General features: G+C 44.9%; 15 non-coding genes and 1 pseudogene across 15 annotated transcripts; all 16 read left to right on the forward strand.

The window, feature by feature from the left end:
• Nucleotides 1-5,482: 5,482 nt before the first annotated feature.
• On the forward strand, nucleotides 5,483-5,672 carry LOC141234536 (U2 spliceosomal RNA). Its single transcript, XR_012300510.1, has one exon. It is a non-coding gene; the product is annotated as a U2 spliceosomal RNA (small nuclear RNA).
• A 1,112-nt stretch (nucleotides 5,673-6,784) lies between these two features.
• On the forward strand, nucleotides 6,785-6,975 carry LOC141234391 (U2 spliceosomal RNA). The gene has a single exon (XR_012300371.1). It is a non-coding gene; the product is annotated as a U2 spliceosomal RNA (small nuclear RNA).
• Nucleotides 6,976-8,090: 1,115 nt separating this feature from the next.
• Nucleotides 8,091-8,281, forward strand: LOC141234392 (U2 spliceosomal RNA). The gene has a single exon (XR_012300372.1). It is a non-coding gene; the product is annotated as a U2 spliceosomal RNA (small nuclear RNA).
• A 1,115-nt stretch (nucleotides 8,282-9,396) lies between these two features.
• LOC141234443 (U2 spliceosomal RNA) lies at nucleotides 9,397-9,587 on the forward strand. The gene has a single exon (XR_012300422.1). It is a non-coding gene; the product is annotated as a U2 spliceosomal RNA (small nuclear RNA).
• A 1,112-nt stretch (nucleotides 9,588-10,699) lies between these two features.
• Nucleotides 10,700-10,890, forward strand: LOC141234393 (U2 spliceosomal RNA). The gene has a single exon (XR_012300373.1). It is a non-coding gene; the product is annotated as a U2 spliceosomal RNA (small nuclear RNA).
• A 1,115-nt stretch (nucleotides 10,891-12,005) lies between these two features.
• Nucleotides 12,006-12,196, forward strand: LOC141234394 (U2 spliceosomal RNA). Its single transcript, XR_012300374.1, has one exon. It is a non-coding gene; the product is annotated as a U2 spliceosomal RNA (small nuclear RNA).
• A 1,109-nt stretch (nucleotides 12,197-13,305) lies between these two features.
• Nucleotides 13,306-13,496, forward strand: LOC141234395 (U2 spliceosomal RNA). The gene has a single exon (XR_012300375.1). It is a non-coding gene; the product is annotated as a U2 spliceosomal RNA (small nuclear RNA).
• Nucleotides 13,497-14,611: 1,115 nt separating this feature from the next.
• LOC141234396 (U2 spliceosomal RNA) lies at nucleotides 14,612-14,802 on the forward strand. Its single transcript, XR_012300376.1, has one exon. It is a non-coding gene; the product is annotated as a U2 spliceosomal RNA (small nuclear RNA).
• Nucleotides 14,803-15,917: 1,115 nt separating this feature from the next.
• On the forward strand, nucleotides 15,918-16,108 carry LOC141234444 (U2 spliceosomal RNA). Its single transcript, XR_012300423.1, has one exon. It is a non-coding gene; the product is annotated as a U2 spliceosomal RNA (small nuclear RNA).
• A 1,115-nt stretch (nucleotides 16,109-17,223) lies between these two features.
• LOC141234398 (U2 spliceosomal RNA) lies at nucleotides 17,224-17,414 on the forward strand. Its single transcript, XR_012300378.1, has one exon. It is a non-coding gene; the product is annotated as a U2 spliceosomal RNA (small nuclear RNA).
• A 1,115-nt stretch (nucleotides 17,415-18,529) lies between these two features.
• Nucleotides 18,530-18,720, forward strand: LOC141234399 (U2 spliceosomal RNA). Its single transcript, XR_012300379.1, has one exon. It is a non-coding gene; the product is annotated as a U2 spliceosomal RNA (small nuclear RNA).
• Nucleotides 18,721-19,835: 1,115 nt separating this feature from the next.
• Nucleotides 19,836-20,026, forward strand: LOC141234400 (U2 spliceosomal RNA). Its single transcript, XR_012300380.1, has one exon. It is a non-coding gene; the product is annotated as a U2 spliceosomal RNA (small nuclear RNA).
• Nucleotides 20,027-21,141: 1,115 nt separating this feature from the next.
• LOC141234401 (U2 spliceosomal RNA) lies at nucleotides 21,142-21,332 on the forward strand. Its single transcript, XR_012300381.1, has one exon. It is a non-coding gene; the product is annotated as a U2 spliceosomal RNA (small nuclear RNA).
• Nucleotides 21,333-22,447: 1,115 nt separating this feature from the next.
• Nucleotides 22,448-22,627, forward strand: LOC141234634 (U2 spliceosomal RNA; annotated as a pseudogene).
• A 711-nt stretch (nucleotides 22,628-23,338) lies between these two features.
• On the forward strand, nucleotides 23,339-23,524 carry LOC141234617 (U2 spliceosomal RNA). The gene has a single exon (XR_012300572.1). It is a non-coding gene; the product is annotated as a U2 spliceosomal RNA (small nuclear RNA).
• Nucleotides 23,525-24,639: 1,115 nt separating this feature from the next.
• LOC141234445 (U2 spliceosomal RNA) lies at nucleotides 24,640-24,830 on the forward strand. Its single transcript, XR_012300424.1, has one exon. It is a non-coding gene; the product is annotated as a U2 spliceosomal RNA (small nuclear RNA).
• The last annotated feature ends 1,720 nt before the right edge of the window (nucleotides 24,831-26,550 follow it).

A 26,550-nucleotide genomic window follows, 5' to 3' on the forward strand; every position in this document is an offset into this window, starting at 1 on the left:
CTGTGAGCTTCTCAGCGACATTCAGCCAGCCAGGTATCCTGCCTGCAGTAGATGGAATGTGGCAATGGAACGCTGGCTGCGCGTGTCATAATAGGCTCTGAGCCTTTATATACCTGTGCACAGCAGCAGCCACCTTCAGTCTGCTGCTGGACAGCCAGCAGCAGCAGCAGCAGGAGAGGTATGTAATCAGGAGCCCTCCTGCTAAGGGTAGACAGCTGCTCGTTCCACCCCACCCCCCGCCTTAATTGGTTCTCCTCCCTTCCAACGGTGTTGAGGCGGGTGGGAACAGCAGGGGGTGAAGGTGCTGTGTTTAAAGAGGTGGAGTTATGCAGATCTAAAACGCGTGGATTGCAGCAGCAGCAAGCCGAAAAGTGCAGGCATGTAAGGGATCTAGAGGTTGACAACATGTCTTCTTAACGGGAGTCCAGGAGCTCATCTCCACAAATGGACTTTTCAGGATCCTTGGGTGGCTCCGTAGTTTGAAACCAATTCTGGTTATCGCTTCTCGGCCTTTTGGCTTAGATCTTGTATCTGGTCAGAAGGATCCTATAGTGTCTCCCCCTCGGCCTTGCAGCATCGCCACTTAGGTGGCTTAAGCTGCCTGCTGCTATTGGGGGGGTCCAGAGGAAACGAGAGGTGATAATGGGCGTCAAGATTCGCTATGCCGGGACCGATGATATTCGGGTCAAAAATGCTTTTCGCATTGATATTGAGGAGTCGAGGAGGAATTTCTTTAACCTGCGGTTCTTGGTGGAAGTCGTCATCTTCAAGATTTTGAATGTTGGTCGTGGAGACATCATTTGCCTACAGGAGTTCCCAAAGAATGGCCGGTACGTTTTAGTCCTTGATCGTATGGCAGCTTGCCAGAATCTTTTCAAGACTCTAAAGGATCAGCAAGCCTTGGATCATCCGGCTCTTGATGGGCTTATATTTACGGTATTGTATACTAAGGGGGAAGTGCCAGTTGTTGTGTTTATGCACAACCCCCTTGTGGATGTGGAGGACATTACTAGATTCCTGAACCGTCATTGCAGCTATGTGTCCTACTCACACAAGGTGAGGAATGAGGTGGGCTTGTGGACTGGCAAACACAAGTTTTTTGTACGGTTCCAGGAGGACCCCCAGGGACCTGGGGGTATCCACTACCCTCCCCTCAGTTTTGCCATCGGGAGGGATAGAGGGTATATGTATTTTCCTGGTGCTCCGCGGTTTTGCAGGAAGTGTAAATCCTTTGGACACTACCAAGAGGACTGCACGGTGGAGAAGTTTTGTGGGAAATGCAATAAAGAGGGTCATCTGGCAATGGAGTGTACTAACTCCATGGTTTGTAATGCATGTGGCGAGGAGGGACACGCTTTCAAGGACTGTCCCCATCGTTCCAGGTCATATGCAGAGGCCGTGTCCCCACGTCCTACTACTGCCGCCACTATTGGTGAGGCGATCGAGGCAGTAAGGGACTTCATGGAAGAGATGGAGCAAGCACCCGATCCTGCTGGTGGAAGCGCTGTTGAGATAGAGCCTGCAGATATGTCAATTCTGCTTGATGTGAGTGGTGAGGGAGAAGTGAGCGGTTCACTCTCCACAACGCCGGTGTTGGCTTTGGAAAGCTCAGAGGCAATTCATGAAGGTGGTGGTGGCCAGGGTGACTTCACCGGGGCTGTGGTGAGGCCCCCTGATGAGGACTCTGATGTGTCTTCTGCAAAGAAGTTCCGGCCAGATTTTTCACCTGCCAGTATTGGGAGCATCAGCCCCTTAAGTGATAGGAGCTATCCCGAGAGCTACAGTGCCTCTCCTAGGAGGTCTTTTTTGGAGGAGGGGGCCAGCATTCTCTGCTTAACATCAGGAATCGAGTTTCAAGACGAGAAAGGTTGACTCTTCGGTGGGGGGTATGTTCTTTTTTACCGAATATGGTTAAAAAATGGGCTCCAACATGGGCTGTAGTGTACTGTCAATAAATGTAAGGCTTATAAAATCTAAGCCTAGAAGATTGGCTATACTGGAAGAACTAAAAAATCTTGGAGCAAATATTTACTGTCTGCAAGAGTGCGGAATTGAAGAGTCACCTCCTGAAAAGGACTGGGTATATGGGCATAGCATTTGGTCAGGTTCAATGACAAACAAAAATGATGGTGTGGGGATTTTGTTGGGGAATAGGGATTTAAGTTTTGAAAATTATATGGTGGTGGAGCCAGGTCGTTGTATAATGGCAGTGGTTAAGGGGAGAGGGTGGAGGGTGAAAATTGTTAACGTGTATTGTCCAATTAACAAAGGGGATAGGTTAGCACTATTAGAGAAAATACGTTTATTTTTGCCTGGAAGGATTCCAATATTATTAGTTGGTGATTTCAATTGTGTTTCTGAAGGGGAAATTGATGTCACAGGTAAGGTCCTTAATCAAATTACATCTGATTTTTCTTTTTTAGATGCAGCGGAATTTTTGAGTAAGCCACCACCGGCCACATATAGAGCTGATAGGGGAGGAATAGTGTCCAGGATTGACCGCATGCTGTATACAAATAGAGGTTTGGTGTGTAAATTTTTTAAACAGCATGTTTTTTCTTTCACAGACCATGAATGTTTGTGGGGTATGTTTGAAGGTGATAAAAAAATGGTGCATGGTGTTGGGGTATGGAAGCTAAATGTTAGGTTGTTAGAGGATGTTAGGGTTATGAGAGACTTCGAAAGTAAGTATGAATGGTGGAGGTCTAGGAAAAATAATTTTGTGGATGTGACTGTATGGTGGGATTGGGTGAAAGTGGAAATTAAGAATTTTTTTAGGAGGTGGGGTTATAAAAAAGCAGCAATTGAAAGAGGCAGATTTAAAGATTTAAATATGAGGATTGAGTGGTTACATAAAATGAGTATGAAAGGAATTGATGTTAGTGATCAACTCAGAGGAGCGAGAGATGAGATGAAGCGTGTTTTGGAAAAGCGTGGGAAGGAAATTATTTTTAGGACGAGAGTTGAGCATTTGGATATGGATGAGAAGTGTACGAGGTACTTTTTTAAAAAAATGTGCAGTAAAAAAGATGAGTTGGATGAGGTTGTAAATGATAATGGTATGACTGTGGTTGGAAGGGAAGTGTTGGATGAGGTACATAGTTTCTATAGTAGTTTATTTGAGTCTAAATGGGTGGATGGGGGTTTGAAAGAGCATGTGTTAGGTATGTTGGAGAGTCAGCTTGAAGCAGGGGAACGTGAATGTTTGAGTGAGGATATTGTTTTTGATGAGGTCAAAAAGGCGGTGGATGGTGCGAAAAAGAATAAAACACCTGGGAAAGATGGGTTGCCTGTGGAGTTTTATGTAAAAGCATGGGATGTGATTGGTGTTGATTTTGTGGAGGTATGTCAATATATGTGGATGAATGGTGTACTTTGTAATTCCATGAAAGAAGGAGTAGTTGTTTTACTATATAAGAAGGGTGAGAAAAAGAATTTGCGTAATTGGAGGCCGATTACATTACTCAATGCAGATTATAAAGTCTTTAGCAAAATTCTGGCTAACCGTATGCGTGGGGTGATTGGAAGTGTGGTTGGTGATGATCAAGTGTGCGCGGTGCCAGGTAGGTGTATGACTGATAACCTCTTGTTGTTGCGGGACGTAATTGGAGATTGTATGTTTAGGAAGGGGAAATGTATGGTTTTTTGTGTGGATTTTGAGAAAGCTTTTGATAGAGTGTCGCATGCGTTTATGTTTGAGGTGTTAGTTAGGATGGGTTTTCCTAGTGTTTTTGTGAATGCCATAAGGTGTTTGTATGATGGTGTGGTGAGTGAAGTGTTAGTGAATGGATGTTTGAGTGAGAAGGTGTGCATAAAATCAGGGGTCAGGCAGGGGTGTCCGTTGTCCCCTGTCCTGTTTATAAGTGTGATTGAGCCCCTGTTGTGCATGATTCGGAAAGAGAAAGTGATGAATGGTCTTCTGATCCCAGGGAGTGGTGGAAAGACTGTAAAGGTAATGGGGTATATGGACGATGTTGTTGTGGTGAGTGATAATATGGCTGCTATGAATCGAGCAAGGTTGCTTTTAGATTTCTTTTGTGGTGCATCTGGTTTTAGGGTGAATTGGGGGAAGTGTAGCTATAAGTGTTTCGGGGATTCGAGTGTTAGGATGGATGGTGTGATATGTGAAGAAGGTGCTATTAAGGTTTTGGGGGTGTGGTTTAACAAAGATCTGAAAGGGAATGAGAGTTGGGATGAATGCGGTAAGAGGATTGAACAGAAGTTAAATTTTTGGAGGTTGCGGGACTTGACATTGTCAGGCAAAGTCCTTATTATTAAGTCAGTGATTCTTCCTATGTTACTTTTTGTGTCAGTGGTTTTTCCAGCCCCTTATAGGGGTTTTAGGCGGATTGAGAAGCTAATTTTTACGTTTTATTTGGGAAGTAAGATGGAAAAACTTAAAAGGGAATATTTGTGTAAGTTACGTGAACATGGGGGAATGGATTTCCCAAATTTAGAATTTTGTCTTGGTTTAAATTATATTAAAACAGTGGTTGTTCTGTTAGGTAGGGATAACAAGACGGCTTTTATGATTAAATATATGGCTGGATGTATGTTGTTTGGGTTGAAATGGATGAGAAGGGATGCAAGAGTGCCTGTTTCGTTTAAATGTCCAGTGTGGTATGAGTTTGTTGAAAAATTTGTTGTCAAGCATGATTTGTTGGATGTTCCTATGGGTGATTTCAAAGTGATAAGGAATGTAAGGAGAAGGATGCGTGTTAGAGAGTTTGAATGTAACATTAGGGGCTTGAGATCGAGTGAAGCGTTGTGTGTATGGAGGAACCTGAGTATAAAAGGAATATCGAATAGGCAGCGTGATATCGTATGGATGAGTTTGCATGAGATTTTGCCTGTGAGAGAGGTACAGAAGAGGAGGGATCTGATTAGAACAGAGGTATGTCCGAGGGATGGATGTGGGGCGAGTGAAACTGTTATGCATTTGGTTTGGAATTGTGATTATGCTCAGAGTGTTTGGAAGGGAGTGGGTGGTTTATGCAAGGAACTAGCGGGCGTGAATTTTATAAATTGGAGAGTGGTAATGTTTGGGATGGGTGCAAGTAGCCGGGTGAAAGAGAGATTGTTGTGGTTGATAATGGCATGTGTAATAGAAAGTCTGTGGGACGTTAGGAATTTGTGTTTATTTAAAAGGAAAATAATCTCAGTTAATATTTGTGTTAGGATGGTTTTGTCAAGGTTATACATAGTTTATTTATGGGACAGCCGTGGCGGTGGTGGCTCTGATTCAGAAGGTTTTTGGAAAGTCAAAAAATGGAGGTCACTGGTAAAGTACCAGTAAGTCCTTGTTTAAGTGTTGTGATCTGTCTTTTTTTATGATAATGGTATGTTTTATAGTTTTTTTGTCCATTCAAAAGGTATTACAACTGTTTCAGTATAAAGTTATAAATATGAAATAAAGAAAGTACCATTATGATGTAAGACTGGGCAACGTAGTATGAGTTTTTATACTATTGATTGTTGCTTGAAAAATTTTACTGAATGGTATAAAAAAAAAAAAAAAATCTGTTCTTATCAGTTTAATATCTGATACGTCCCCTATCTGGGGACCATATATTAAATGGATTTTTAGAACAGGGAGATGGAAAAAGAGCTTGCTCTGTCCACTCCACGCATTGACCTGGTATTGCAGTATCTCCAGGACCGGTGCACCCCTTCTTTAATGCAGTTTCTAAAATCAGAAAGAATTGAATTCAATGTTTTTTGTTCATTTTGCTTGTTTGTCGGATTTTGGGATGGACTCTTTGGCTTTGCTTTTCTTCTCCTCATTGGATTTTTCATGTTCAAAGTTGCAGAAGCCAGATTACAAGCTCATTTTGGTTCAACTTCAGCAACTGTGCATTGCATTGCCATGTAATGTGATGCAATGCTATCTTTCTAGCTCTCCCTTTTTACTTCCTTTTGGATAAACAGACATATTAGGCAAGCATTTTGGAGCTTTCACCTAAATAACTACAGGTGGTGAGATAAGCTGCACAATATAATTGACCTTTCAGTATATTGTTGCACACACACCATCTATTTAGCAAATGCCCTTGTTATCAACAGCAGCCTTTTAAACTCACCTGAGCTAACAGGTATGTGCGCTGGTTACTCTGCTGCGCTTAAAATTTCTTTTTTGGTTTGCTACAATGCCTTTTCTGAAACGTTGTCTCCTTCTGCTGGAACACTGACTTCTTTCATTTAATGCCTGCAGACTATAAAAGAGAACCCAACCCAAAAAGTTTGGTTGATTAGTCTGTGGCATTCTGTTAAACTGTTGCTTATGGCGGTCTCTGTGAGCTTCTCAGCGACATTCAGCCAGCCAGGTATCCTGCCTGCAGTAGATGGAATGTGGCAATGGAACGCTGGCTGCGCGTGTCATAATAGGCTCTGAGCCTTTATATACCTGTGCACAGCAGCAGCCACCTTCAGTCTGCTGCTGGACAGCCAGCAGCAGCAGCAGGAGAGGTATGTAATCAGGAGCCCTCCTGCTAAGGGTAGACAGCTGCTCGTTCCACCCCACCCCCCGCCTTAATTGGTTCTCCTCCCTTCCAACGGTGTTGAGGCGGGTGGGAACAGCAGGGGGTGAAGGTGCTGTGTTTAAAGAGGTGGAGTTATGCAGATCTAAAACGCGTGGATTGCAGCAGCAGCAAGCCGAAAAGTGCAGGCATGTAAGGGATCTAGAGGTTGACAACATGTCTTCTTAACGGGAGTCCAGGAGCTCATCTCCACAAATGGACTTTTCAGGATCCTTGGGTGGCTCCGTAGTTTGAAACCAATTCTGGTTATCGCTTCTCGGCCTTTTGGCTAAGATCAAGTGTAGTATCTGTTCTTATCAGTTTAATATCTGATACGTCCCCTATCTGGGGACCATATATTAAATGGATTTTTAGAACAGGGAGATGGAAAAAGAGCTTGCTCTGTCCACTCCACGCATTGACCTGGTATTGCAGTATCTCCAGGACCGGTGCACCCCTTCTTTAATGCAGTTTCTAAAATCAGAAAGAATTGAATTCAATGTTTTTTGTTCATTTTGCTTGTTTGTCGGATTTTGGGATGGACTCTTTGGCTTTGCTTTTCTTCTCCTCATTGGATTTTTCATGTTCAAAGTTGCAGAAGCCAGATTACAAGCTCATTTTGGTTCAACTTCAGCAACTGTGCATTGCATTGCCATGTAATGTGATGCAATGCTATCTTTCTAGCTCTCCCTTTTTACTTCCTTTTGGATAAACAGACATATTAGGCAAGCATTTTGGAGCTTTCACCTAAATAACTACAGGTGGTGAGATAAGCTGCACAATATAATTGACCTTTCAGTATATTGTTGCACACACACCATCTATTTAGCAAATGCCCTTGTTATCAACAGCAGCCTTTTAAACTCACCTGAGCTAACAGGTATGTGCGCTGGTTACTCTGCTGCGCTTAAAATTTCTTTTTTGGTTTGCTACAATGCCTTTTCTGAAACGTTGTCTCCTTCTGCTGGAACACTGACTTCTTTCATTTAATGCCTGCAGACTATAAAAGAGAACCCAACCCAAAAAGTTTGGTTGATTAGTCTGTGGCATTCTGTTAAACTGTTGCTTATGGCGGTCTCTGTGAGCTTCTCAGCGACATTCAGCCAGCCAGGTATCCTGCCTGCAGTAGATGGAATGTGGCAATGGAACGCTGGCTGCGCGTGTCATAATAGGCTCCGAGCCTTTATATACCTGTGCACAGCAGCAGCCACCTTCAGTCTGCTGCTGGACAGCCAGCAGCAGCAGCAGCAGGAGAGGTATGTAATCAGGAGCCCTCCTGCTAAGGGTAGACAGCTGCTCGTTCCACCCCACCCCCCGCCTTAATTGGTTCTCCTCCCTTCCAACGGTGTTGAGGCGGGTGGGAACAGCAGGGGGTGAAGGTGCTGTGTTTAAAGAGGTGGAGTTATGCAGATCTAAAACGCGTGGATTGCAGCAGCAGCAAGCCGAAAAGTGCAGGCATGTAAGGGATCTAGAGGTTGACAACATGTCTTCTTAACGGGAGTCCAGGAGCTCATCTCCACAAATGGACTTTTCAGGATCCTTGGGTGGCTCCGTAGTTTGAAACCAATTCTGGTTATCGCTTCTCGGCCTTTTGGCTAAGATCAAGTGTAGTATCTGTTCTTATCAGTTTAATATCTGATACGTCCCCTATCTGGGGACCATATATTAAATGGATTTTTAGAACAGGGAGATGGAAAAAGAGCTTGCTCTGTCCACTCCACGCATTGACCTGGTATTGCAGTATCTCCAGGACCGGTGCACCCCTTCTTTAATGCAGTTTCTAAAATCAGAAAGAATTGAATTCAATGTTTTTTGTTCATTTTGCTTGTTTGTCGGATTTTGGGATGGACTCTTTGGCTTTGCTTTTCTTCTCCTCATTGGATTTTTCATGTTCAAAGTTGCAGAAGCCAGATTACAAGCTCATTTTGGTTCAACTTCAGCAACTGTGCATTGCATTGCTATGTAATGTGATGCAATGCTATCTTTCTAGCTCTCCATTTTTACTTCCTTTTGGATAAACAGACATATTAGGCAAGCATTTTGGAGCTTTCACCTAAATAACTACAGGTGGTGAGATAAGCTGCACAATATAATTGACCTTTCAGTATATTGTTGCACACACACCATCTATTTAGCAAATGCCCTTGTTATCAACAGCAGCCTTTTAAACTCACCTGAGCTAACAGGTATGTGCGCTGGTTACTCTGCTGCGCTTAAAATTTCTTTTTTGGTTTGCTACAATGCCTTTTCTGAAACGTTGTCTCCTTCTGCTGGAACACTGACTTCTTTCATTTAATGCCTGCAGACTATAAAAGAGAACCCAACCCAAAAAGTTTGGTTGATTAGTCTGTGGCATTCTGTTAAACTGTTGCTTATGGCGGTCTCTGTGAGCTTCTCAGCGACATTCAGCCAGCCAGGTATCCTGCCTGCAGTAGATGGAATGTGGCAATGGAACGCTGGCTGCGCGTGTCATAATAGGCTCTGAGCCTTTATATACCTGTGCACAGCAGCAGCCACCTTCAGTCTGCTGCTGGACAGCCAGCAGCAGCAGCAGCAGGAGAGGTATGTAATCAGGAGCCCTCCTGCTAAGGGTAGACAGCTGCTCGTTCCACCCCACCCCCCGCCTTAATTGGTTCTCCTCCCTTCCAACGGTGTTGAGGCGGGTGGGAACAGCAGGGGGTGAAGGTGCTGTGTTTAAAGAGGTGGAGTTATGCAGATCTAAAACGCGTGGATTGCAGCAGCAGCAAGCCGAAAAGTGCAGGCATGTAAGGGATCTAGAGGTTGACAACATGTCTTGTTAACGGGAGTCCAGGAGCTCATCTCCACAAATGGACTTTTCAAGATCCTTGGGTGGCTCCGTAGTTTGAAACCAATTCTGGTTATCGCTTCTCGGCCTTTTGGCTAAGATCAAGTGTAGTATCTGTTCTTATCAGTTTAATATCTGATACGTCCCCTATCTGGGGACCATATATTAAATGGATTTTTAGAACAGGGAGATGGAAAAAGAGCTTGCTTTGTCCACTCCACGCATTGACCTGGTATTGCAGTATCTCCAGGACCGGTGCACCCCTTCTTTAATGCAGTTTCTAAAATCAGAAAGAATTGAATTCAATGTTTTTTGTTCATTTTGCTTGTTTGTCGGATTTTGGGATGGACTCTTTGGCTTTGCTTTTCTTCTCCTCATTGGATTTTTCATGTTCAAAGTTGCAGAAGCCAGATTACAAGCTCATTTTGGTTCAACTTCAGCAACTGTGCATTGCATTGCCATGTAATGTGATGCAATGCTATCTTTCTAGCTCTCCCTTTTTACTTCCTTTTGGATAAACAGACATATTAGGCAAGCATTTTGGAGCTTTCACCTAAATAACTACAGGTGGTGAGATAAGCTGCACAATATAATTGACCTTTCAGTATATTGTTGCACACACACCATCTATTTAGCAAATGCCCTTGTTATCAACAGCAGCCTTTTAAACTCACCTGAGCTAACAGGTATGTGCGCTGGTTACTCTGCTGCGCTTAAAATTTCTTTTTTGGTTTGCTACAATGCCTTTTCTGAAACGTTGTCTCCTTCTGCTGGAACACTGACTTCTTTCATTTAATGCCTGCAGACTATAAAAGAGAACCCAACCCAAAAAGTTTGGTTGATTAGTCTGTGGCATTCTGTTAAACTGTTGCTTATGGCGGTCTCTGTGAGCTTCTCAGCGACATTCAGCCAGCCAGGTATCCGGCCTGCAGTAGATGGAATGTGGCAATGGAACGCTGGCTGCGCGTGTCATAATAGGCTCTGAGCCTTTATATACCTGTGCACAGCAGCAGCCACCTTCAGTCTGCTGCTGGACAGCCAGCAGCAGCAGCAGGAGAGGTATGTAATCAGGAGCCCTCCTGCTAAGGGTAGACAGCTGCTCGTTCCACCCCACCCCCCGCCTTAATTGGTTCTCCTCCCTTCCAACGGTGTTGAGGCGGGTGGGAACAGCAGGGGGTGAAGGTGCTGTGTTTAAAGAGGTGGAGTTATGCAGATCTAAAACGCGTGGATTGCAGCAGCAGCAAGCCGAAAAGTGCAGGCATGTAAGGGATCTAGAGGTTGACAACATGTCTTCTTAACGGGAGTCCAGGAGCTCATCTCCACAAATGGACTTTTCAGGATCCTTGGGTGGCTCCGTAGTTTGAAACCAATTCTGGTTATCGCTTCTCGGCCTTTTGGCTAAGATCAAGTGTAGTATCTGTTCTTATCAGTTTAATATCTGATACGTCCCCTATCTGGGGACCATATATTAAATGGATTTTTAGAACAGGGAGATGGAAAAAGAGCTTGCTCTGTCCACTCCACGCATTGACCTGGTATTGCAGTATCTCCAGGACCGGTGCACCCCTTCTTTAATGCAGTTTCTAAAATCAGAAAGAATTGAATTCAATGTTTTTTGTTCATTTTGCTTGTTTGTCGGATTTTGGGATGGACTCTTTGGCTTTGCTTTTCTTCTCCTCATTGGATTTTTCATGTTCAAAGTTGCAGAAGCCAGATTACAAGCTCATTTTGGTTCAACTTCAGCAACTGTGCATTGCATTGCCATGTAATGTGATGCAATGCTATCTTTCTAGCTCTCCCTTTTTACTTCCTTTTGGATAAACAGACATATTAGGCAAGCATTTTGGAGCTTTCACCTAAATAACTACGGGTGGTGAGATAAGCTGCACAATATAATTGACCTTTCAGTATATTGTTGCACACACACCATCTATTTAGCAAATGCCCTTGTTATCAACAGCAGCCTTTTAAACTCACCTGAGCTAACAGGTATGTGCGCTGGTTACTCTGCTGCGCTTAAAATTTCTTTTTTGGTTTGCTACAATGCCTTTTCTGAAACGTTGTCTCCTTCTGCTGGAACACTGACTTCTTTCATTTAATGCCTGCAGACTATAAAAGAGAACCCAACCCAAAAAGTTTGGTTGATTAGTCTGTGGCATTCTGTTAAACTGTTGCTTATGGCGGTCTCTGTGAGCTTCTCAGAGACATTCAGCCAGCCAGGTATCCTGCCTGCAGTAGATGGAATGTGGCAATGGAACGCTGGCTGCGCGTGTCATAATAGGCTCTGAGCCTTTATATACCTGTGCACAGCAGCAGCCACCTTCAGTCTGCTGCTGGACAGCCAGCAGCAGCAGCAGCAGGAGAGGTATGTAATCAGGAGCCCTCCTGCTAAGGGTAGACAGCTGCTCGTTCCACCCCACCCCCCGCCTTAATTGGTTCTCCTCCCTTCCAACGGTGTTGAGGCGGGTGGGAACAGCAGGGGGTGAAGGTGCTGTGTTTAAAGAGGTGGAGTTATGCAGATCTAAAACGCGTGGATTGCAGCAGCAGCAAGCCGAAAAGTGCAGGCATGTAAGGGATCTAGAGGTTGACAACATGTCTTCTTAACGGGAGTCCAGGAGCTCATCTCCACAAATGGACTTTTCAGGATCCTTGGGTGGCTCCGTAGTTTGAAACCAATTCTGGTTATCGCTTCTCGGCCTTTTGGCTAAGATCAAGTGTAGTATCTGTTCTTATCAGTTTAATATCTGATACGTCCCCTATCTGGGGACCATATATTAAATGGATTTTTAGAACAGGGAGATGGAAAAAGAGCTTGCTCTGTCCACTCCACGCATTGACCTGGTATTGCAGTATCTCCAGGACCGGTGCACCCCTTCTTTAATGCAGTTTCTAAAATCAGAAAGAATTGAATTCAATGTTTTTTGTTCATTTTGCTTGTTTGTCGGATTTTGGGATGGACTCTTTGGCTTTGCTTTTCTTCTCCTCATTGGATTTTTCATGTTCAAAGTTGCAGAAGCCAGATTACAAGCTCATTTTGGTTCAACTTCAGCAACTGTGCATTGCATTGCCATGTAATGTGATGCAATGCTATCTTTCTAGCTCTCCCTTTTTACTTCCTTTTGGATAAACAGACATATTAGGCAAGCATTTTGGAGCTTTCACCTAAATAACTACAGGTGGTGAGATAAGCTGCACAATATAATTGACCTTTCAGTATATTGTTGCACACACACCATCTATTTAGCAAATGCCCTTGTTATCAACAGCAGCCTTTTAAACTCACCTGAGCTAACAGGTATGTGCGCTGGTTACTCTGCTGCGCTTAAAATTTCTTTTTTGGTTTGCTACAATGCCTTTTCTGAAACGTTGTCTCCTTCTGCTGGAACACTGACTTCTTTCATTTAATGCCTGCAGACTATAAAAGAGAACCCAACCCAAAAAGTTTGGTTGATTAGTCTGTGGCATTCTGTTAAACTGTTGCTTATGGCGGTCTCTGTGAGCTTCTCAGCGACATTCAGCCAGCCAGGTATCCTGCCTGCAGTAGATGGAATGTGGCAATGGAACGCTGGCTGCGCGTGTCATAATAGGCTCTGAGCCTTTATATACCTGTGCACAGCAGCAGCCACCTTCAGTCTGCTGCTGGACAGCCAGCAGCAGCAGGAGAGGTATGTAATCAGGAGCCCTCCTGCTAAGGGTAGACAGCTGCTCGTTCCACCCCACCCCCTGCCTTAATTGGTTCTCCTCCCTTCCAACGGTGTTGAGGCGGGTGGGAACAGCAGGGGGTGAAGGTGCTGTGTTTAAAGAGGTGGAGTTATGCAGATCTAAAACGCGTGGATTGCAGCAGCAGCAAGCCGAAAAGTGCAGGCATGTAAGGGATCTAGAGGTTGACAACATGTCTTCTTAACGGGAGTCCAGGAGCTCATCTCCACAAATGGACTTTTCAGGATCCTTGGGTGGCTCCGTAGTTTGAAACCAATTCTGGTTATCGCTTCTCGGCCTTTTGGCTAAGATCAAGTGTAGTATCTGTTCTTATCAGTTTAATATCTGATACGTCCCCTATCTGGGGACCATATATTAAATGGATTTTTAGAACAGGGAGATGGAAAAAGAGCTTGCTCTGTCCACTCCACGCATTGACCTGGTATTGCAGTATCTCCAGGACCGGTGCACCCCTTCTTTAATGCAGTTTCTAAAATCAGAAAGAATTGAATTCAATGTTTTTTGTTCATTTTGCTTGTTTGTCGGATTTTGGGATGGACTCTTTGGCTTTGCTTTTCTTCTCCTCATTGGATTTTTCATGTTCAAAGTTGCAGAAGCCAGATTACAAGCTCATTTTGGTTCAACTTCAGCAACTGTGCATTGCATTGCCATGTAATGTGATGCAATGCTATCTTTCTAGCTCTCCCTTTTTACTTCCTTTTGGATAAACAGACATATTAGGCAAGCATTTTGGAGCTTTCACCTAAATAACTACGGGTGGTGAGATAAGCTGCACAATATAATTGACCTTTCAGTATATTGTTGCACACACACCATCTATTTAGCAAATGCCCTTGTTATCAACAGCAGCCTTTTAAACTCACCTGAGCTAACAGGTATGTGCGCTGGTTACTCTGCTGCGCTTAAAATTTCTTTTTTGGTTTGCTACAATGCCTTTTCTGAAACGTTGTCTCCTTCTGCTGGAACACTGACTTCTTTCATTTAATGCCTGCAGACTATAAAAGAGAACCCAACCCAAAAAGTTTGGTTGATTAGTCTGTGGCATTCTGTTAAACTGTTGCTTATGGCGGTCTCTGTGAGCTTCTCAGAGACATTCAGCCAGCCAGGTATCCTGCCTGCAGTAGATGGAATGTGGCAATGGAACGCTGGCTGCGCGTGTCATAATAGGCTCTGAGCCTTTATATACCTGTGCACAGCAGCAGCCACCTTCAGTCTGCTGCTGGACAGCCAGCAGCAGCAGCAGCAGGAGAGGTATGTAATCAGGAGCCCTCCTGCTAAAGGTAGACAGCTGCTCGTTCCACCCCACCCCCTGCCTTAATTGGTTCTCCTCCCTTCCAACGGTGTTGAGGCGGGTAGGAACAGCAGGGGGTGAAGGTGCTGTGTTTAAAGAGGTGGAGTTATGCAGATCTAAAACGCGTGGATTGCAGCAGCAGCAAGCCGAAAAGTGCAGGCATGTAAGGGATCTAGAGGTTGACAACATGTCTTCTTAACGGGAGTCCAGGAGCTCATCTCCACAAATGGACTTTTCAGGATCCTTGGGTGGCTCCGTAGTTTGAAACCAATTCTGGTTATCGCTTCTCGGCCTTTTGGCTAAGATCAAGTGTAGTATCTGTTCTTATCAGTTTAATATCTGATACGTCCCCTATCTGGGGACCATATATTAAATGGATTTTTAGAACAGGGAGATGGAAAAAGAGCTTGCTCTGTCCACTCCACGCATTGACCTGGTATTGCAGTATCTCCAGGACCGGTGCACCCCTTCTTTAATGCAGTTTCTAAAATCAGAAAGAATTGAATTCAATGTTTTTTGTTCATTTTGCTTGTTTGTCGGATTTTGGGATGGACTCTTTGGCTTTGCTTTTCTTCTCCTCATTGGATTTTTCATGTTCAAAGTTGCAGAAGCCAGATTACAAGCTCATTTTGGTTCAACTTCAGCAACTGTGCATTGCATTGCTATGTAATGTGATGCAATGCTATCTTTCTAGCTCTCCATTTTTACTTCCTTTTGGATAAACAGACATATTAGGCAAGCATTTTGGAGCTTTCACCTAAATAACTACAGGTGGTGAGATAAGCTGCACAATATAATTGACCTTTCAGTATATTGTTGCACACACACCATCTATTTAGCAAATGCCCTTGTTATCAACAGCAGCCTTTTAAACTCACCTGAGCTAACAGGTATGTGCGCTGGTTACTCTGCTGCGCTTAAAATTTCTTTTTTGGTTTGCTACAATGCCTTTTCTGAAACGTTGTCTCCTTCTGCTGGAACACTGACTTCTTTCATTTAATGCCTGCAGACTATAAAAGAGAACCCAACCCAAAAAGTTTGGTTGATTAGTCTGTGGCATTCTGTTAAACTGTTGCTTATGGCGGTCTCTGTGAGCTTCTCAGCGACATTCAGCCAGCCAGGTATCCTGCCTGCAGTAGATGGAATGTGGCAATGGAACGCTGGCTGCGCGTGTCATAATAGGCTCTGAGCCTTTATATACCTGTGCACAGCAGCAGCCACCTTCAGTCTGCTGCTGGACAGCCAGCAGCAGCAGCAGCAGGAGAGGTATGTAATCAGGAGCCCTCCTGCTAAGGGTAGACAGCTGCTCGTTCCACCCCACCCCCCGCCTTAATTGGTTCTCCTCCCTTCCAACGGTGTTGAGGCGGGTGGGAACAGCAGGGGGTGAAGGTGCTGTGTTTAAAGAGGTGGAGTTATGCAGATCTAAAACGCGTGGATTGCAGCAGCAGCAAGCCGAAAAGTGCAGGCATGTAAGGGATCTAGAGGTTGACAACATGTCTTGTTAACGGGAGTCCAGGAGCTCATCTCCACAAATGGACTTTTCAAGATCCTTGGGTGGCTCCGTAGTTTGAAACCAATTCTGGTTATCGCTTCTCGGCCTTTTGGCTAAGATCAAGTGTAGTATCTGTTCTTATCAGTTTAATATCTGATACGTCCCCTATCTGGGGACCATATATTAAATGGATTTTTAGAACAGGGAGATGGAAAAAGAGCTTGCTTTGTCCACTCCACGCATTGACCTGGTATTGCAGTATCTCCAGGACCGGTGCACCCCTTCTTTAATGCAGTTTCTAAAATCAGAAAGAATTGAATTCAATGTTTTTTGTTCATTTTGCTTGTTTGTCGGATTTTGGGATGGACTCTTTGGCTTTGCTTTTCTTCTCCTCATTGGATTTTTCATGTTCAAAGTTGCAGAAGCCAGATTACAAGCTCATTTTGGTTCAACTTCAGCAACTGTGCATTGCATTGCCATGTAATGTGATGCAATGCTATCTTTCTAGCTCTCCCTTTTTACTTCCTTTTGGATAAACAGACATATTAGGCAAGCATTTTGGAGCTTTCACCTAAATAACTACAGGTGGTGAGATAAGCTGCACAATATAATTGACCTTTCAGTATATTGTTGCACACACACCATCTATTTAGCAAATGCCCTTGTTATCAACATCAGCCTTTTAAACTCACCTGAGCTAACAGGTATGTGCGCTGGTTACTCTGCTGCGCTTAAAATTTCTTTTTTGGTTTGCTACAATGCCTTTTCTGAAACGTTGTCTCCTTCTGCTGGAACACTGACTTCTTTCATTTAATGCCTGCAGACTATAAAAGAGAACCCAACCCAAAAAGTTTGGTTGATTAGTCTGTGGCATTCTGTTAAACTGTTGCTTATGGCGGTCTCTGTGAGCTTCTCAGCGACATTCAGCCAGCCAGGTATCCGGCCTGCAGTAGATGGAATGTGGCAATGGAACGCTGGCTGCGCGTGTCATAATAGGCTCTGAGCCTTTATATACCTGTGCACAGCAGCAGCCACCTTCAGTCTGCTGCTGGACAGCCAGCAGCAGCAGCAGCAGGAGAGGTATGTAATCAGGAGCCCTCCTGCTAAGGGTAGACAGCTGCTCGTTCCACCCCACCCCCCGCCTTAATTGGTTCTCCTCCCTTCCAACGGTGTTGAGGCGGGTGGGAACAGCAGGGGGTGAAGGTGCTGTGTTTAAAGAGGTGGAGTTATGCAGATCTAAAACGCGTGGATTGCAGCAGCAGCAAGCCGAAAAGTGCAGGCATGTAAGGGATCTAGAGGTTGACAACATGTCTTCTTAACGGGAGTCCAGGAGCTCATCTCCACAAATGGACTTTTCAGGATCCTTGGGTGGCTCCGTAGTTTGAAACCAATTCTGGTTATCGCTTCTCGGCCTTTTGGCTAAGATCAAGTGTAGTATCTGTTCTTATCAGTTTAATATCTGATACGTCCCCTATCTGGGGACCATATATTAAATGGATTTTTAGAACAGGGAGATGGAAAAAGAGCTTGCTCTGTCCACTCCACGCATTGACCTGGTATTGCAGTATCTCCAGGACCGGTGCACCCCTTCTTTAATGCAGTTTCTAAAATCAGAAAGAATTGAATTCAATGTTTTTTGTTCATTTTGCTTGTTTGTCGGATTTTGGGATGGACTCTTTGGCTTTGCTTTTCTTCTCCTCATTGGATTTTTCATGTTCAAAGTTGCAGAAGCCAGATTACAAGCTCATTTTGGTTCAACTTCAGCAACTGTGCATTGCATTGCCATGTAATGTGATGCAATGCTATCTTTCTAGCTCTCCCTTTTTACTTCCTTTTGGATAAACAGACATATTAGGCAAGCATTTTGGAGCTTTCACCTAAATAACTACGGGTGGTGAGATAAGCTGCACAATATAATTGACCTTTCAGTATATTGTTGCACACACACCATCTATTTAGCAAATGCCCTTGTTATCAACAGCAGCCTTTTAAACTCACCTGAGCTAACAGGTATGTGCGCTGGTTACTCTGCTGCGCTTAAAATTTCTTTTTTGGTTTGCTACAATGCCTTTTCTGAAACGTTGTCTCCTTCTGCTGGAACACTGACTTCTTTCATTTAATGCCTGCAGACTATAAAAGAGAACCCAACCCAAAAAGTTTGGTTGATTAGTCTGTGGCATTCTGTTAAACTGTTGCTTATGGCGGTCTCTGTGAGCTTCTCAGAGACATTCAGCCAGCCAGGTATCCTGCCTGCAGTAGATGGAATGTGGCAATGGAACGCTGGCTGCGCGTGTCATAATAGGCTCTGAGCCTTTATATACCTGTGCACAGCAGCAGCCACCTTCAGTCTGCTGCTGGACAGCCAGCAGCAGCAGCAGCAGGAGAGGTATGTAATCAGGAGCCCTCCTGCTAAGGGTAGACAGCTGCTCGTTCCACCCCACCCCCCGCCTTAATTGGTTCTCCTCCCTTCCAACGGTGTTGAGGCGGGTGGGAACAGCAGGGGGTGAAGGTGCTGTGTTTAAAGAGGTGGAGTTATGCAGATCTAAAACGCGTGGATTGCAGCAGCAGCAAGCCGAAAAGTGCAGGCATGTAAGGGATCTAGAGGTTGACAACATGTCTTCTTAACGGGAGTCCAGGAGCTCATCTCCACAAATGGACTTTTCAGGATCCTTGGGTGGCTCCGTAGTTTGAAACCAATTCTGGTTATCGCTTCTCGGCCTTTTGGCTAAGATCAAGTGTAGTATCTGTTCTTATCAGTTTAATATCTGATACGTCCCCTATCTGGGGACCATATATTAAATGGATTTTTAGAACAGGGAGATGGAAAAAGAGCTTGCTCTGTCCACTCCACGCATTGACCTGGTATTGCAGTATCTCCAGGACCGGTGCACCCCTTCTTTAATGCAGTTTCTAAAATCAGAAAGAATTGAATTCAATGTTTTTTGTTCATTTTGCTTGTTTGTCGGATTTTGGGATGGACTCTTTGGCTTTGCTTTTCTTCTCCTCATTGGATTTTTCATGTTCAAAGTTGCAGAAGCCAGATTACAAGCTCATTTTGGTTCAACTTCAGCAACTGTGCATTGCATTGCCATGTAATGTGATGCAATGCTATCTTTCTAGCTCTCCCTTTTTACTTCCTTTTGGATAAACAGACATATTAGGCAAGCATTTTGGAGCTTTCACCTAAATAACTACAGGTGGTGAGATAAGCTGCACAATATAATTGACCTTTCAGTATATTGTTGCACACACACCATCTATTTAGCAAATGCCCTTGTTATCAACAGCAGCCTTTTAAACTCACCTGAGCTAACAGGTATGTGCGCTGGTTACTCTGCTGCGCTTAAAATTTCTTTTTTGGTTTGCTACAATGCCTTTTCTGAAACGTTGTCTCCTTCTGCTGGAACACTGACTTCTTTCATTTAATGCCTGCAGACTATAAAAGAGAACCCAACCCAAAAAGTTTGGTTGATTAGTCTGTGGCATTCTGTTAAACTGTTGCTTATGGCGGTCTCTGTGAGCTTCTCAGCGACATTCAGCCAGCCAGGTATCCTGCCTGCAGTAGATGGAATGTGGCAATGGAACGCTGGCTGCGCGTGTCATAATAGGCTCTGAGCCTTTATATACCTGTGCACAGCAGCAGCCACCTTCAGTCTGCTGCTGGACAGCCAGCAGCAGCAGCAGCAGGAGAGGTATGTAATCAGGAGCCCTCCTGCTAAGGGTAGACAGCTGCTCGTTCCACCCCACCCCCTGCCTTAATTGGTTCTCCTCCCTTCCAACGGTGTTGAGGCGGGTGGGAACAGCAGGGGGTGAAGGTGCTGTGTTTAAAGAGGTGGAGTTATGCAGATCTAAAACGCGTGGATTGCAGCAGCAGCAAGCCGAAAAGTGCAGGCATGTAAGGGATCTAGAGGTTGACAACATGTCTTCTTAACGGGAGTCCAGGAGCTCATCTCCACAAATGGACTTTTCAGGATCCTTGGGTGGCTCCGTAGTTTGAAACCAATTCTGGTTATCGCTTCTCGGCCTTTTGGCTAAGATCAAGTGTAGTATCTGTTCTTATCAGTTTAATATCTGATACGTCCCCTATCTGGGGACCATATATTAAATGGATTTTTAGAACAGGGAGATGGAAAAAGAGCTTGCTCTGTCCACTCCACGCATTGACCTGGTATTGCAGTATCTCCAGGACCGGTGCACCCCTTCTTTAATGCAGTTTCTAAAATCAGAAAGAATTGAATTCAATGTTTTTTGTTCATTTTGCTTGTTTGTCGGATTTTGGGATGGACTCTTTGGCTTTGCTTTTCTTCTCCTCATTGGATTTTTCATGTTCAAAGTTGCAGAAGCCAGATTACAAGCTCATTTTGGTTCAACTTCAGCAACTGTGCATTGCATTGCCATGTAATGTGATGCAATGCTATCTTTCTAGCTCTCCCTTTTTACTTCCTTTTGGATAAACAGACATATTAGGCAAGCATTTTGGAGCTTTCACCTAAATAACTACGGGTGGTGAGATAAGCTGCACAATATAATTGACCTTTCAGTATATTGTTGCACACACACCATCTATTTAGCAAATGCCCTTGTTATCAACAGCAGCCTTTTAAACTCACCTGAGCTAACAGGTATGTGCGCTGGTTACTCTGCTGCGCTTAAAATTTCTTTTTTGGTTTGCTACAATGCCTTTTCTGAAACGTTGTCTCCTTCTGCTGGAACACTGACTTCTTTCATTTAATGCCTGCAGACTATAAAAGAGAACCCAACCCAAAAAGTTTGGTTGATTAGTCTGTGGCATTCTGTTAAACTGTTGCTTATGGCGGTCTCTGTGAGCTTCTCAGAGACATTCAGCCAGCCAGGTATCCTGCCTGCAGTAGATGGAATGTGGCAATGGAACGCTGGCTGCGCGTGTCATAATAGGCTCTGAGCCTTTATATACCTGTGCACAGCAGCAGCCACCTTCAGTCTGCTGCTGGACAGCCAGCAGCAGCAGCAGCAGGAGAGGTATGTAATCAGGAGCCCTCCTGCTAAGGGTAGACAGCTGCTCGTTCCACCCCACCCCCCGCCTTAATTGGTTCTCCTCCCTTCCAACGGTGTTGAGGCGGGTGGGAACAGCAGGGGGTGAAGGTGCTGTGTTTAAAGAGGTGGAGTTATGCAGATCTAAAACGCGTGGATTGCAGCAGCAGCAAGCCGAAAAGTGCAGGCATGTAAGGGATCTAGAGGTTGACAACATGTCTTCTTAACGGGAGTCCAGGAGCTCATCTCCACAAATGGACTTTTCAGGATCCTTGGGTGGCTCCGTAGTTTGAAACCAATTCTGGTTATCGCTTCTCGGCCTTTTGGCTAAGATCAAGTGTAGTATCTGTTCTTATCAGTTTAATATCTGATACGTCCCCTATCTGGGGACCATATATTAAATGGATTTTTAGAACAGGGAGATGGAAAAAGAGCTTGCTCTGTCCACTCCACGCATTGACCTGGTATTGCAGTATCTCCAGGACCGGTGCACCCCTTCTTTAATGCAGTTTCTAAAATCAGAAAGAATTGAATTCAATGTTTTTTGTTCATTTTGCTTGTTTGTCGGATTTTGGGATGGACTCTTTGGCTTTGCTTTTCTTCTCCTCATTGGATTTTTCATGTTCAAAGTTGCAGAAGCCAGATTACAAGCTCATTTTGGTTCAACTTCAGCAACTGTGCATTGCATTGCCATGTAATGTGATGCAATGCTATCTTTCTAGCTCTCCCTTTTTACTTCCTTTTGGATAAACAGACATATTAGGCAAGCATTTTGGAGCTTTCACCTAAATAACTACAGGTGGTGAGATAAGCTGCACAATATAATTGACCTTTCAGTATATTGTTGCACACACACCATCTATTTAGCAAATGCCCTTGTTATCAACAGCAGCCTTTTAAACTCACCTGAGCTAACAGGTATGTGCGCTGGTTACTCTGCTGCGCTTAAAATTTCTTTTTTGGTTTGCTACAATGCCTTTTCTGAAACGTTGTCTCCTTCTGCTGGAACACTGACTTCTTTCATTTAATGCCTGCAGACTATAAAAGAGAACCCAACCCAAAAAGTTTGGTTGATTAGTCTGTGGCATTCTGTTAAACTGTTGCTTATGGCGGTCTCTGTGAGCTTCTCAGCGACATTCAGCCAGCCAGGTATCCTGCCTGCAGTAGATGGAATGTGGCAATGGAACGCTGGCTGCGCGTGTCATAATAGGCTCTGAGCCTTTATATACCTGTGCACAGCAGCAGCCACCTTCAGTCTGCTGCTGGACAGCCAGCAGCAGCAGCAGCAGGAGAGGTATGTAATCAGGAGCCCTCCTGCTAAGGGTAGACAGCTGCTCGTTCCACCCCACCCCCTGCCTTAATTGGTTCTCCTCCCTTCCAACGGTGTTGAGGCGGGTGGGAACAGCAGGGGGTGAAGGTGCTGTGTTTAAAGAGGTGGAGTTATGCAGATCTAAAACGCGTGGATTGCAGCAGCAGCAAGCCGAAAAGTGCAGGCATGTAAGGGATCTAGAGGTTGACAACATGTCTTCTTAACGGGAGTCCAGGAGCTCATCTCCACAAATGGACTTTTCAGGATCCTTGGGTGGCTCCGTAGTTTGAAACCAATTCTGGTTATCGCTTCTCGGCCTTTTGGCTAAGATCAAGTGTAGTATCTTTCGAAAAGGCGGTTTTGGATGTTGGCCGCCCTAGTAGATTGATACATTATGCACACTGGGGTTTAGGCGCTTGTTAGTACGCCAGGTGGCTAATATAGTGATCTGGTGGAAAGCATGGCCCCCCAGGATCGACGCCATTGGGCCGGGGAAGATCGAAAGCCCGAAGTGTGAAGTGCCCCAGGAGTGGTGACCCTGGGGTGCCTTAACTCACTGGGATTGGGAACCCCACTTGAGTTTATGGCACATTTGCACTAGCACTTCAATATTTCTTTCTTCACACACACCCTTATTCCGGGCCTTCTGGCCTTAGGATGGGGAATTTTTCAATTCCCGGTCGAAGGTCCGGGCAGTATTATACTGTGAAACCTTCACTATTTATTTAATTTTTTTTTGTCACTGTGTGTCCACTTTTTCACGTGTGTCCACGTCCTTACTAGGATTTTGTCGGGATGCGGTTCCCTTACGGGTTCCTCTCTTGGCAGGTCTAGGGGGGGAGTGTGTGGCCATCAGGTTCCGCTCCCCCCTGAACCCCACTGGCTCTCCTCTTTCGGGAGGAGAGCGTTGTTGGCTCCCCTCTTCCGGGAGGGGAGCACAGTCTTTGGCTCCCAGTGCCTTGCTCGGGTGAGAAATCGGGCAGGTATTGGGGGTAAAATTGGGTCGCCTCTGGCTCCGGCTGGAGGTGGCTATTTGTCCCTGTTCCTCGCTGTGGCCTTCTGGCTCGGAGGGACGGGGAATGGTTTGGGGGACCCTTCTCCTTTTGGAGAGGGTTTCAAGAAGACCAGCATCCTAGTGCACTTTTTTTTGTGGCACTTGTCACTTTTTTAAGCGCACTCGGGTTTTGTACACGAATTCGGGCTTTCGATAAAAAAAAAAAAAAAAAAATCTGTTCTTATCAGTTTAATATCTGATACGTCCCCTATCTGGGGACCATATATTAAATGGATTTTTAGAACAGGGAGATGGAAAAAGAGCTTGCTCTGTCCACTCCACACATTGACCTGGTATTGCAGTATCTCCAGGACCGGTGCACCCCTTCTTTAATGCAGTTTCTAAAATCAGAAAGAATTGAATTCAATGTTTTTTGTTCATTTTGCTTGTTTGTCGGATTTTGGGATGGACTCTTTGGCTTTGCTTTTCTTCTCCTCATTGGATTTTTCATGTTCAAAGTTGCAGAAGCCAGATTACAAGCTCATTTTGGTTCAACTTCAGCAACTGTGCATTGCATTGCCATGTAATGTGATGCAATGCTATCTTTCTAGCTCTCCCTTTTTACTTCCTTTTGGATAAACAGACATATTAGGCAAGCATTTTGGAGCTTTCACCTAAATAACTACAGGTGGTGAGATAAGCTGCACAATATAATTGACCTTTCAGTATATTGTTGCACACACACCATCTATTTAGCAAATGCCCTTGTTATCAACAGCAGCCTTTTAAACTCACCTGAGCTAACAGGTATGTGCGCTGGTTACTCTGCTGCGCTTAAAATTTCTTTTTTGGTTTGCTACAATGCCTTTTCTGAAACGTTGTCTCCCTCTGCTGGAACACTGACTTCTTTCATTTAATGCCTGCAGACTATAAAAGAGAACCCAACCCAAAAAGTTTGGGTGATTAGTCTGTGGCATTCTGTTAAACTGTTGCTTATGGCGGTCTCTGTGAGCTTCTCAGCGACATTCAGCCAGCCAGGTATCCTGCCTGCAGTAGATGGAATGTGGCAATGGAACGCTGGCTGCGCGTGTCATAATAGGCTCTGAGCCTTTATATACCTGTGCACAGCAGCAGCCACCTTCAGTCTGCTGCTGGACAGCCAGCAGCAGCAGCAGCAGGAGAGGTATGTAATCAGGAGCCCTCCTGCTAAGGGTAGACAGCTGCTCGTTCCACCCCACCCCCCGCCTTAATTGGTTCTCCTCCCTTCCAACGGTGTTGAGGCGGGTGGGAACAGCAGGGGGTGAAGGTGCTGTGTTTAAAGAGGTGGAGTTATGCAGATCTAAAACGCGTGGATTGCAGCAGCAGCAAGCCGAAAAGTGCAGGCATGTAAGGGATCTAGAGGTTGACAACATGTCTTCTTAACGGGAGTCCAGGAGCTCATCTCCACAAATGGACTTTTCAGGATCCTTGGGTGGCTCCGTAGTTTGAAACCAATTCTGGTTATCGCTTCTCGGCCTTTTGGCTAAGATCAAGTGTAGTATCTGTTCTTATCAGTTTAATATCTGATACGTCCCCTATCTGGGGACCATATATTAAATGGATTTTTAGAACAGGGAGATGGAAAAAGAGCTTGCTCCTTCCACTCCACGCATTGACCTGGTATTGCAGTATCTCCAGGACCGGTGCACCCCTTCTTTAATGCAGTTTCTAAAATCAGAAAGAATTGAATTCAATGTTTTTTGTTCATTTTGCTTGTTTGTCGGATTTTGGGATGGACTCTTTGGCTTTGCTTTTCTTCTCCTCATTGGATTTTTCATGTTCAAAGTTGCAGAAGCCAGATTACAAGCTCATTTTGGTTCAACTTCAGCAACTGTGCATTGCATTGCCATGTAATGTGATGCAATGCTATCTTTCTAGCTCTCCCTTTTTACTTCCTTTTGGATAAACAGACATATTAGGCAAGCATTTTGGAGCTTTCACCTAAATAACTACAGGTGGTGAGATAAGCTGCACAATATAATTGACCTTTCAGTATATTGTTGCACACACACCATCTATTTAGCAAATGCCCTTGTTATCAACAGCAGCCTTTTAAACTCACCTGAGCTAACAGGTATGTGCGCTGGTTACTCTGCTGCGCTTAAAATTTCTTTTTTGGTTTGCTACAATGCCTTTTCTGAAACGTTGTCTCCTTCTGCTGGAACACTGACTTCTTTCATTTAATGCCTGCAGACTATAAAAGAGAACCCAACCCAAAAAGTTTGGTTGATTAGTCTGTGGCATTCTGTTAAACTGTTGCTTATGGCGGTCTCTGTGAGCTTCTCAGCGACATTCAGCCAGCCAGGTATCCTGCCTGCAGTAGATGGAATGTGGCAATGGAACGCTGGCTGCGCGTGTCATAATAGGCTCTGAGCCTTTATATACCTGTGCACAGCAGCAGCCACCTTCAGTCTGCTGCTGGACAGCCAGCAGCAGCAGCAGCAGGAGAGGTATGTAATCAGGAGCCCTCCTGCTAAGGGTAGACAGCTGCTCGTTCCACCCCACCCCCCGCCTTAATTGGTTCTCCTCCCTTCCAACGGTGTTGAGGCGGGTGGGAACAGCAGGGGGTGAAGGTGCTGTGTTTAAAGAGGTGGAGTTATGCAGATCTAAAACGCGTGGATTGCAGCAGCAGCAAGCCGAAAAGTGCAGGCATGTAAGGGATCTAGAGGTTGACAACATGTCTTCTTAACGGGAGTCCAGGAGCTCATCTCCACAAATGGACTTTTCAGGATCCTTGGGTGGCTCCGTAGTTTGAAACCAATTCTGGTTATCGCTTCTCGGCCTTTTGGCACGATCTATCAGGTTTACCTGTGTGGTCTTGCCTGTGAGGTGCTCTTGGTACCCTTTCTCTCGGCCTGGGGGGATCGTTCCTTTTCGGAGGGACTTAACCCCCCTGCTGCTATTGGGAGGAAGGATTAGTCCGGGAGCAACGGGAAGGGATCCCATGAAGGCTTGCGCCTTTCAGAGAGAAGAGTCGGTACGTTCCTGAGTGAAGGATGCCGGCAACGCTCACATATTCATCGGGTGATGCCCGGATGCGGAACACCGTGAGGATTGAAGTTGGAGCAGGATCGAGGACGGAGAAGAATTTGTATTACATCTGCCATAGGATTCTGCTTGGAGTTCTGGAGTTTCGGCGGGAAGACATATTCTGCTTCCAGGACAATGAGTACAAGGGGACTTACACCATCACCTTCAAGAGCCAGGGATGCTGTCACCAACTCGTACAAAAGGTAAATGAGAAAAACTACTTGGATGAATTGGATGGACTAACCTTTTGTCTCTTGTATGCCTATGACGAGATCCCTATCGTGGTGCATTTCCCGAACCCCTTTGTGGAAGCTGCAGACATCTCGACCTACCTTATCCGTTAT

This window comes from Phyllobates terribilis, unplaced genomic scaffold (assembly GCF_046119375.1).
Source record: "Phyllobates terribilis strain yellow unplaced genomic scaffold, ASM4611937v1 Scaffold_636__1_contigs__length_917067, whole genome shotgun sequence".
NCBI lineage: Eukaryota > Metazoa > Chordata > Amphibia > Anura > Dendrobatidae > Phyllobates > Phyllobates terribilis.